Raw genomic sequence first — 13,305 nt, 5'->3', positions numbered from 1 at the left:
TGAGTCCCGAGGGTGATTTAGAACAGGAATGAAGATAGTTTACTTAATCATTTCCCTTTACTGAGTGTTCTTATCTCTCACTTCCTTTTCTTTCATGATTACAGGTACGGGTGATCGAGGTAGTTGCGAGGTAGAGTCAGGTTAGTGAAGATAGATCAAGGTTGGGGCTAGTTACCTATGGTTTTTGTTACATGCATATGAGATTGTTGATTTTTAGCCCTATTCAGCTAGTTGTATAGTTGTATCTAAGAGCATGTATATGATTACTCCATGATCTCGATATTTTTAGATGAGTTTTCATATGGGATATATACATCTTTTGTTCGCTTCTGATTTTCAATTTTCTTATAATAATTTGTAAATACTTTTAATGATAAGTTTATTTTAAAGTATTTTTTTAGAATGATTTCTAAACACTTTAAAGTATTTCTAAACACTTTTAGTGATAAGTTCATTTTAAGGTATTTTAAAAAAAACATAGATGCTCCGAATATTAATTCGTAACATTTCTCCTTCGAAGGGCAGTACTCCTAGGGAGAGATGTTACACTTCACTTTTATAATAATTTGATAGAGTGTTATCTTCATTATCACTATCATCATAAATAAACTCATCTTCTTTTTGCAAATTTCGTTTCTTATTTTCAACAATATTAGCTTTAAAAATATTTGGATCTACATCCCCTCTAAACAATAAATCAATTTCTTCATCCCCATTTGTGGCCATATTTGCATTTTCTTCCAACTCATTTTCTTGATAAATTTCATTACTTGAACTAGATAATTCATCCTCATCCATTACCTCTTTTTGCAATTTTGGAACACTGAAAAAAGTGTCTCTGTTGAAATTTTTGCATTACTCGCCAATTCTTTCCCAACTGTGTCAAGAGCATAAAATATTTGTTTTACATAAGAATCATTTTCATACTAAGTGCGACTAACATTGACACTTGTGAAATTTCCATCAACACAAACACTTGCTTTTCTATTACTAAGATCAAACCATTCATATTTAAAAAGCACAATTGTTTTATCTTTTAGGTAATCCAACTCAATAATATCAATAAGTACACCATAAAAATCAATCATGCCATCTTCATGATTCCCTTCAACTTAAACCCCACGATTTTGGCTTCTAAGTTAGCTAGCTCGATCCTTAGTGTGAAATCTCACTCCATTCACAATGTAACATTGATACTTCTTAACAGTTTCTTTTTGTCCATAAGCTAACACATGTAATGCCTTACTAAAATCTGGTGCTTGAGAATTATATAAATACATCACTTACAAAATGTATGGAATAGCCTAATGATATTGTATAAAATCTAAACTAATGAAAATTACTTTTTCATATATAATTAGTTACTTACCATTTGTTTAAACCATAAGGGGAACTTTGTTTGTGTCTTTCTTCTATGTCAACTTCACTTTCTTTCATAAGTTCTTCATATGTTCCCTAACAAGTATTGTATTGTTATCAATTATGATTATATGACAACCACAATAACTAATTATTTAAGTTTGACAAAACTAGCAATAACTTACTCAATGTAAACCAACACCTCTTCACAATTATTTAAGATACACTAATGACACATATTAATCTCCTTCTCCATGTCAACATATTTTGCTACTCCAATCAGCCTTAACTTATGCGAAAAGACTAACAATCGACCATCCTTAACAATATCATTGTTTCTCTCTTCTCGATTAAACTAGGTTTCAATATCATTGAAATACATTGAAGAAAATGTCAAACATTCATTAACAATGTATGCCTCAGCAATTGAACCCTCTAGACGAGCTTTATTTTGAAAATATTGTTTCAAATGTCCCAAAAACCTATTAAGAGTTAGAATTATTTGTTGCAATTTAATCAATTAAATAATTTAGAAAACTTGCCGCTTAATGCAAATCATCCATCTAAATTGGATTGGACCTCCAAGAGTGGCTTCTAATGGTATATGAATAGCTAGATGCATCATTACATCAAAAAATGTTGGTGGGAAAATCATTTCAAGTTTACAAAATATTGAAATGATATCTCCTTGTAACTTTTTAAGTTCGTTTACCTTTAGTGTCTTATAACATAATTGTTTAAAAAACTCTCCCAATATAGCTAAGGTAGAGGAGATATCTTTTCATAAGCATCCTCGAATGCCAATAGGAAGCAACCTTTGCAAAAGGACATGACTATCATGACTTTAAAGTCCTAATACCTTTCCCTCGTTCATATTTACACACCTAGAGATATAAAAAGCATACCCATTGAGAAACTTTACTGATTTTAAGAATTCACAAAATTCTTGTTTCTTCCTCTTAGATAGTGTGTAATGTGTCGTTGGAAATGTATAACTTCCATCATTAGTTTTCACTAAATAGAGCTCCCTTATAATATTCTTGTCCTCCAAATCTTGTCTTGCTTTAACTGTGTCTTTATTTTTCCCATCCATGCTCAATAATGTGCCTAAGATATTCTCACATATATTTTTCTCAATGTGCATAACACCTAAATTATGCCTCAACATTATTGTATGCCAATAGGGCAATTCAAAAAGAACAACCTTTTTTGTCCAATTTAGCTCTTTAGGTGAATGTTTTCTCTTTTTGTTATTTAGGTGTCTTACAAAAGAATTCCCTCTCAAATTCTCTAGTTAGAGCAAGACATTGTCCTCAGATAGCTTATTAGGTGCTAATCATCGTTTAGTTTTACCATTAAACTTCTTACTATTTCTCTAACAATGATTTTTCAGTAAAAATTAACGATATCCTATGTAGCAAATTTTACTTCTTAATCTTTGGGAAGATGTGTCCTCATTACAAATTGGACATGCCATGTATCCTTTTGTCATCCATCTAAACACAGTACCATAAGTAAGAAAATCATGTATTGGCCACCAAATAGCAACATGCATTTGAAATTCATCCCCAAGAGGTTGCATATATATATATATATATATATATCAAAGTCCCTCATTGGAGCATTAGGCCTTGGAATTAATATATCTCAAATGTGGTAGGTTATATGGCATTAAAATAACCAGCCACATGCTATAAGAGTTACTCATATTACTAAATGGATTGAATCCATCAATTGCCAGACCAAGACATACATTTCGAGATTCTTGTGTAAACCATGGAAAATCCCTATCCAAATCTTTCCATACTTGAGAATCAGTTGGATGTCTCAAAATTCCATCATCTACTCTTCCATTTTTATGCCACATTATTTCTACAGTTGTTTTTCTTGACATAAACAATCTTTGAAGCTTTGACTTTAAAAGGAAGCATCGTAGAATTATATGAGGAATTTTCTTACTTTTCAAATCATCTATTTTCCATCTAAAAGTACCATACCTAGAACAAAGTTTATGCTGCTCATAATCTTTCCAAAATAAGGTACAATCATACTTGTATGAATGTATAGAGATATATCGTAAACCTAAATCATGTAACATATTTTTGGCTTCATAATAAGATTTTGGAAGTTTCTCACCAATTAATAACACTTGTTTAAGTAACTCAAGCAACATGTCAAATGATTTGTTGCCATTTGTTACACGCCTTCAAATGTAGCAACATTACTATGAATGACAATATTGTGAATTTTGAACAACTCAGATACAACTCTTATTAAGCTTCCTTCAACAATTTATCAAAACTTGTAGATGAATGTCCTACTACCTCACTGTGAACATTGCCATAAGAACCACTTCCCATACAATTATCTCTTAATGTCTTAAAGTCATTTAACATTTCATGGATCTCATCATCCTCTTTATCATCATTAGATGTTCCATGGTATTCCGTTTCAATATCACCACTATTAGAATGAGAATTAGATCCTATATCAAAATTAGAGTGCTTGCCATGATAGATCCATCTATTGTAGTCGATATCCATCCCTTGAATAAGTAGGTGATCACAAACAATATTTTGTCTTTGGATGTACAAAATTCAAACAATCCATGCATGGACATCTAATATCACATTGCCTGCCTAAATTATTTTCCACAAATTTTATAAAAGATCTTATTCCTTCCACATATCTTTTAGACCATTTTTTTTCCTTTAACCAAGTCTTATCTATGATTAATACCTATAAAGTGAAAAAAATAAAACCACTTCCTAAAATAAAGGACTAATAAAATCAATTAAACTATTCATGATTAGAGGCACTTCACACATACATTAGTACTTTTAATGTTCATTTATAAACATATAACAGATTCTACTTTTCCTTCTTATGGTTATAGTTATATAGTTTTTCTAATTCTGGTTTGCCTAGTTATCAAGTTCAATTTCAAAACTCCTCAAATTAAATGAACTAATGAGGTAACAAAGACAAAACCTTCATCCTAAGCATTCACATATTTTTTCTAGAATACAATTATATTGAAGAAGCAAACAACTTTCTTAAAAAGCTATAGTAGCTTAAGAAATTAACATAAAAGGATTGAAACCATACACTGAATGTCTGACAACTTTGAACAAAAATGCCCATGAAGTTATGTTATTCAATTTCTATATAATATTTTGACTACACCACAAGTTCTAATGAAATTAAGCCCTTATTTTTTGTTCTTCAATTTTCTCTTGCAATTCAACACTCAACCTAATGTACTTCACCTTTGTTGAAACCAAGGTTTTCGAAACTGGATTGGGATAAAAACCATTTTAAGTACTAGTTTCGATCGAATCGGTTGGACCATTTGAACTGATCGATTGGACCAAAATTACAGTTTTATGTAAAAACCTAAAAATATTATGTCTAATTAGTAATTACATGTGCTTTACACAGTAAATTTTATAATATGCATACTTTTCAGTTTTCACAATTAACAAAGTATATGCATCATTGAACATAAATCTAATAAGTAATAACAACTAACTTTGCATCAAAACAAAACATATGCATTAAACAAATCCAATTCTACAAACACATGCACTATTAATTATTGAACACTCAAACAAATCAAAAATCTAATATATGTATTAAATAAAATATAAAATCAACCAACCAACATAACCATTATTAAACAAATAATATTTAATTCAACATTTAACAAAACATACCAAAAACATAATTTGTTTAACATAAAATTTAATAAATGAATAATTGGTCATTCTTCATTATCACTAATGATAAAAGATCATGTCATTGCTTCTGTTGCACCCTCTATCAATTGTTCATCTTCTTCTTCAGTAGTAGTATCTACAAAATTTATAATTGAACATTTTATTTTCTTTTAGCCTAAAAAATCAATCATTTATATAAGTGTGTAAATATTTGTGTAAGTACTAAAAAAATGTTTTTACCTAGAAAATTATGTGACAAATCATAATTTGCTGGATCATTATTGATGGGAATAAATCCCTCTCCATAAAGCATTTGATCCAATTCATCTGCATTAAGTTCACCAAACTCTTCTTCCTCGTTTACTATCCAGAAGTCTGTTATATCAATACTTTCATAATCAATTGGATCAAAATTTGATTTCTTGTAACATAACCTAAATAGCCAAAATAATAAAAAGTAAATAATTAAAAGATTAAAGAGCACTATACTAATAGCCATTAAGTAGGGCACAATCATATGTGAAGTTGTAAATAATCATTAAACATGATAAAATAGTTTAAATAAAAATATTTATAAATGTAATGATGCATAATTGATAATTGAGTTACCTATTTTGCAACCGTAAGTTATAATGAATAAAAACAAGATCATTTACACGTTGATGCTCTAATCTATTTCTCTTCTTAGTATGTATGCATTCAAAAACACTCTAATTACGCTCACAGCCTAAAGATGTTGAAGTTTGACAAAGAATTTTAATTGCAAACTTCTGTAAATTAGGAGTATTGTACCCATATGTTCTTCACCATTCATCTAATACAAAATAACACGTAAATAATTATGTAATAGAATTTTACAAATTGAAAAAATAATCAAGACACAAGAAACATATATTTAAATTCATACCAGGTCGTGTGGTTTTGCATGTTTCAATAGCAAGCCGACATGAGAAACTTCTCTCATAATCACAAAACATTATGCTCTTTTCTACTAACTTCGCCTTATTAACATTAAACATACATGTTTTACTCTCAACAACATCTAGAAAACCCTGTGATACCTTTGGTTTTGTGCAGAAAGATTCACAATCATATTGAAATGCAAGATTCAAGTAATACACAGCTACATGAATACCTCGACGCAATGTCCTATCCCACCTCAACTTGATTATTTGAGTATAAGGCTTATAGAATTTCTTTTTATTCTTAAACAATTTCTTTATCCCCAACCTAGCTTTATACATTCCATCATAGACAAATCCCAATGAAGGTCTTTCATCTAAGTCTACAATACCAAGCAAACGCATCAATGGTCTCACAACTTTTACAATTATACCCATTTCGTTCAAAAAATCATTATTCAAAATTATGGTCACAACCTCTTTACCTTGATTGCTCTTTGCATATCTAAAATCAACAAAAAATATGTTAGTGACCATCGCTCGTAAGTCATGCTTATGCTCAAAAAGACTTTGCAATACTATGAAAGTCGTAGCAAATCGGGTTGCACTAGGCTATATAATTTCTCTTCAACCTTCTCTTTTCCTTAACCAAGCTATCAATAATGTATGATTATAAATAAACTTTGTGACAAGAGATGCACATTTGGAAATTCTGACAATATGATCCATTTCACCAATATCCTTTAAAATCAAATTAATACAGTGTACTGCACAAGGTAACCAAGTAATATTTTGATATTTTTCAGCTAACAATCTTCCAGCTATTTTATAGTTAGTTCAATTATCAGTCATAAAATGGACAATACTTTTAGGCCCAACCCATAATACTATTTCCTCAAACATCCCAAATAATGTGTTTGCCCCTTTTACAACATCAAATGCATCCACTGATTTGATAAAACAAATCCCTTTTGGACAATACACTAAGAAATTTATCAATGACCTACTAAAAATGTCTGTCCAACCATCAGCCATAAGTGTACAACCAACATCTTCTCAATTTTTTCTATAACTATCAATAAGTAATTGAACTTCCTTTTTTGAATCGTTTAACAAATTCACTCGTGTTTCATAATATGTTGACTACTTATATCCAAACCCAATTGCAGTTGTGGCATCTAACATAGGCTGAAAATAAATAGAATTTAGTGCATTAAGAGGGATGCAAGCATCATATAGAAACCTTACAATAGCCATGTCAGCTCTCCATTTGACTTTTTTTCTAGTCAAAACACACGTTGTTGAAGGTTGAGACCTACTAGTAGTCCTTAGAGTAAAAAAACCACCAACACCAATTGGTCTTTTTCTTTTTGAATCATTTGTCGTTCTATTTTCTTTTCTAGAAGATCCAGTATTACTTTCATTTATGTTCATTAGAGAAGACAACCCTTCGAATTCTTCACATGCAATATCACCCTCAAATTGAGATACACTAGCACTAAAAGGAGTTGCATGCCTACGAAAATCTTGTCTTTCTTTATTTTTTACAACAATCTCATCTAATGCATTTATCATTTGATATCTAACATCATAAGGAACTTTAGTGCATGGACAAACATCACCTTTCTTTCTAGCCAAATGTTTTTTCATTCTATATATACTACTTCCTCTAGTTGTCTTATCACAATATAAACAATTCAAGATTTTCCTTTCATTCTCATCAATATTCTCAGAAATATGTGCCCAAGCAATATCACCTTTTACTCGACATTGTGTCGAAGAAGCTCCAGCCCCAGATGATGACATACTTCTAGTTTATATATCTATTGGACATAATAACAAACCACCATGAAAATATATATCAAATATATATACATATATACACACACAAACAGAGAGTATTATGAATAGAAAACTTCTATAATTCGCATATGTCATTTTTGAAATGTGAAACATAATTTCTATATGTATGCAAATAAATGTATATATTTTTATTATAATAACATAATTAGGTTTTTAAAGTATAACTTTTAATTTTTAAATTAAATAACAACAATATTCGTAATGTAAAAGTTGGAGACTCAAAAACTCATAATCAAGTTTATTATTCAACATACATAACTTTATACATTCGTAATAAACAACAATATTTGTAATTTGATTAATCACTACTTTGGCTTGCAATAAGAAAATTGTGATATATTGGTTTATTATATATATATAGGGTGTCATAGAATACCAATATTCAACTTTCAAATTCTTAGAAATTAATTACATTATGAATGAAGTACATCCAAACATATAACATAGATTCATAATAAAATTACAAATTAATAATAACATATTAAATACACAATAACAATAAGTTAATTTTAAATTAGCAATAACAAATTCACTTATTATTAAGCACTAAAAGCCAAAACATATTGAATTACAAAAACAAATAAACATGATGATGATTTTGCTGGCTTGCTGTGCATCAATTAACCAAAAGAAAACAAAAACTTACTGTTACACGTTTTGACAAAAGAATACAAATATAAAGTGTCACTGTTGCAGCAATTCAAAATAAATATAAACAGTCTACTTTTACTTTTCCAGAACGCACTTTTCCAGCTATCAATTTATACATTCAAACGGAAAAAATTTAAATCAAAATTACACAAGCTTACAATGACTAGCCTACCATCGATACTGTTGGAGTACAATCGTTGGTTACTGTAGCACAAGAATTTGTCGCCTCAGCTTGCGATATCGTCGACAGCAGCAGCAAATACAGACATTAATATTTGTTGTTGTATAAACCTTTGATCAAAACTAATATTTAACAGTGTCCTTGTCGTCATCAATTGTTGTTGTCGTCGGCAAAAGTCTTCCAATCGTCGTCAGCAAAAGATCAACTATTGGGATGAAGTTAGAATAAGTCGTCGGTAGCCAAAACTTCACAGCATGGAAGAAGAAAAAAAAGAAAGAAGAAAACTGTTCACTTTTAAATAAAATACTGAACAGTGAACCGCTAAATCGGGTTTGACCATGAACCGACTGTGAACCGATGGTTCAACCACGATCCAACCCGATTTTTACTCTAAAATGGTTTTATCCATTATATAAATTGTCTATAGTACCGGGTCACATTTAAACCAGTCAAACGGGTCGGTCTGATCCAATTTTTAATCATTGGTTGAAACTACCATAGTGACAAATGAATTCAACCAAACCAAACAAAGATCTAATTTAAAAATTAATTTAAGACCTTATGTTTTTTTTGGATACAGTGGTATCCACCTTGCCTTTTGAAAAACTATTTTCAATTAAGAATGTACTAAGTCTCTCATACCAAGCTCTAGGAGCTTGTTTTAAATCGTAAAGAGCTTTAGTTAATTTGAAAACATGGTTTGGAAATTGATTGTTTTAAAAATCCAGATGTTATTCAATATATACCTTTTCTTGAATAAAACCATTTAAAATAGGACTTTTGACATCTATTTGAAAAATTTTTAAATTTAGATGGCATGCATAAAGAAGTAGAATCGTAATTACCTCTACTCTAGCTATGGGAGCATAAGTTTCATCATAATCAACATCTTTCTCTTGAGAGTAGTCTTGGGTAACTAGTCTAGCCTTGTTTCTTATAAGAACACTATTTTCATCCATCTTGTTTCAGTATGCCCATTTTATGTCGATGGTAGGATGATCTATTAACCTTGGAACTAGTTCTCAACTTTATTCCTCTCAAATTGATTCAACTTCTCTTGCATGGCCAATACCCAACTTTCATCTCCAAGAGCTTCCTCCACCTTCTTTGCCTTTATTTGTGACAAAAATGCCATAAATTGGCATGTGTTCCCTAATAAGCTCTTGTTCTAACTCCTTGGGTGGGATTTCCAATGATTTTGCCTTTCTCGACCTCATCCCTTAGATAAGCAAACTCTTTTTGTAGTTCATGAGGTTACATAAGTTGGTCTTCTTGCTCCTCAATCTCAATTTGAAAATCTTTTTCCTCTTTTGGTTATGAGGTCTCTTTGATTTGCAAGTCCTTCATATACTTAGTGATCTCATCTTTATTTCTATTATCTACATATTTAAAAGACTCATCAAATACCATATGCATAGATTCTTCAACCAGGAGTGCTCTCTTGTGAAGACTTTATATGCTTTTGAGGTGGAAAAGTAACCTCATTCAACTTGATATCAAATTTTCTTAAGTTATACTTCTTTTTGTTAAACACAAATCATTTATATCCAAAGGGGTGGAAGTATAAAATATTAGGTTTTTTCCCTTTGAATAACTCATTAAGAGTTTTGTAAGGATTAATCTAATCGTAGCTCTATTAATAATGTAACATGATATATTGTTGACTTCACCTTAAAAATATTTTGGTAATCCTATCAATTTTATTAGTGTCTTTTCTATCCTCTCAATAACTTCATTTTGTTGAGGAGTCCTAAGTGCCGAAAAGTTGTTCTAAACATGCTAGCATTGATTTCAAACCAAAAATGGCATATAAGAGTAAAAATTATAATAAACGATGACTTCAGTCTAGACGCACTTGTTCTATTTGATACAAAAGCAAATTTAAATTACATTAAAAAAGGATTAATTCCCACAAAATATTATGAAAAGCATATGAATTAGTAAGGTCAGCCAATAGTTCAAAACTTCATATCAAATGTATTAATAGATGTAAAAGTTTGTAATCAAGGCATTTGGTTCAAAACAACCTTTGTTTTAGTAAAAGATTTATCAAGAACAATGAATTTAGGAACCCCTTTCATAGGATTAATACAACCATTCATAATTGATGAAATCAGAATTGAAACCAATATAATGGGAGCAAAAATAATTTTTAAATTTATTCACAAACCAATAACAAGAAACATTAACATACTAAAAGAAATATCGAGTCAAAAAATAAAGTAAATAATATTATTCAAAATAAAGAAAAACATATGCAATATCTTAAAAATGAATTAAAACAATAAAGAATTAAAAACCAACTTCAACAAAAAGAAATTTATAAAAATTTTCAAGTTTAAAATCTGAAATAGAAAATCAAATATGTTCTAATGTCTTGAATGCATTTTGGGAAAGGAATAAATATATTGTAGGGTTACCTTATGAAAATTCTTTCAATGAAATAGATATTTCCACAAAAGCAAGACCAATCTAAATGAGTGCTAAGTTAGAAGAATATTGCAAAAAAGAAATTAATAATATATAAATCATTGAACAAAGCCTTAAAATGGATGAGACACCCAATACCAAATAAAAGAGACATTTTACAAAAATTGTGCAAAGCTAAAATATTCTCAAATTTTGATATGAAGTCGGGCTTCTAGCAAATTCAAATTGATAAAAAAACATAGATATAAAACTATATTTATGGTACCATTAAGACAATATGAGTGGAATGTAATTCCCTTTGGACTAAAAAATGCTCTATTAGAATTTCAATGGATAATGAATTAAATTTTTAATCCCTATTCAAAAGTTTTAATTGGATACATAGGTGATGTTCTAATATATTTTTCTGATATAGATTAACATTTTAAACACATTAGAATATTCATCCATGTAATTAAACAAAATGAACTGGTAGTTTCAAAAACACAGATAAGTCTATTTCAAACAAACATAAGATTATTAGGACTTAATATACATAATGAAACAATAATACCCTTCTAGAGATCAATATAATTTGAAAATAATTTTCCTGATAAAATAACTATTTTCCACTATTTTCTTCAAACCAATAACCCTTACTATTGTACTCATAGTGGATCGAAATCCCATTACATTAATTCTTTCATTCAATTTGATGAATAAGTTTGAATTAATTAAATAGATAAATTTCAAATTAATCACAAAAAGCTGATGATCTCAAGTCAAGTGTTTTCCCAATAAATCATTTCATATCAAATGTGACTCTCGATATCAATGTATAAGGCAACTTCCATGATTTTAAGACTTCTTATTGATTGTAGTTGATTATGCCAATTATAGACAATCAATCTATAATTATTTTGAAATATTTTCTTTTCCTTTAATTTCTTTAGGATAGTTTACTATAGTAATTATTGTACAATCAATATGTGATAATTCTATAATATTTTCTTTCTTGTAATTACTATAGGATAGTTGACTATGAATATAATCTCTATAAATATATAATTTATATCAAGAGAAAATAATAACCAATTACACCAATTCTTATACTTATAACTCACAAAAAAAAAAAAAAAAATACAAAAGATTGTTAGAACATTGTCTTCAGTAAATATTTTCTTTGCTTATATCAATATTAATAATATTTAAATCATATGATAAATGTTACTGTCATAAATACTAAAATATTAATAATTATATAAATATAACACACTAGATAAAATAAGTTCAAATTAGTAGTATTTATAATACACCAATGAAAAAAAAATAAATTTAGAGGAGTATTAGAACATTGTCTTTATTGAATAATTTCTTTGTTTGTATCAGTATAGAGATGTCAATGGGCCGGGCAGGCTCCAGCTCGGCCCATTGGGTTAATGGGCAGGGCCCAAGGCCCAAACAGTAATGGGCCTTCAGGTCGGGCCAACCTATTGAAATATAAAGGCCCAAGGCCTGGCCCATATAATAACAGGCCTTAATTGGGTTAGACTAGGCCGGGTTGGGCTTTAATCGGGGGGGCCCGACCCGTTTAATCAATATTTTAAAAAATGTTTAAATACAAATTATTTTTCAATTATTAAAATCGATGACAGTATCCCGAATATTTTATTTATAATCTCTCACTTGTGGTGGAGAAATACCGTAGTTACATGATAAAAAATATTATAAATTGATAACATAGTACAAATAAATTAATTTATATACGGTATAAATTACAAAACATAAATAAAATATATCTACTATATAACATTTATCTACTCATTTTTTATATCTAAATCTCTGAATTTTTCAAAGATAAAGAATTATTATTTGTGAATTTAGATATTTTATAATATTTTGTAATGATAAAATTAAATTAAAAATGAAATTATAAATATAAAGAATTATTATTTACGAATTTAGATATTTTTCAAAAGAGAGTTAATGAGAGAAAATGAGATTGAAAATATAATGAAATAATTGAGATTGAGAGATTAAAAGATTTGTAAATAAAAGTGAAAATGAAAGAAAATATAATAGATTTATTTAAAAAAATAAATAAATTTTAAAAAAATTAAGCAGAGGCCAATCTGCCATTTGGCAAAAGCAGATTTTCTGCTTCTGTCGTAAGGCAACAGAACCAGAAAAAATAAAAAATAAAAATTTTTATTTTATAAAC

The sequence above is a fragment of the Mangifera indica genome, chromosome 10 (genome assembly GCF_011075055.1).
Source record: "Mangifera indica cultivar Alphonso chromosome 10, CATAS_Mindica_2.1, whole genome shotgun sequence".
In the NCBI taxonomy this organism is placed as follows: domain Eukaryota; kingdom Viridiplantae; phylum Streptophyta; class Magnoliopsida; order Sapindales; family Anacardiaceae; genus Mangifera; species Mangifera indica.
The sequence above is the reverse complement of the archived record's forward strand: the minus strand, read 5'-3'. Positions refer to the sequence as shown.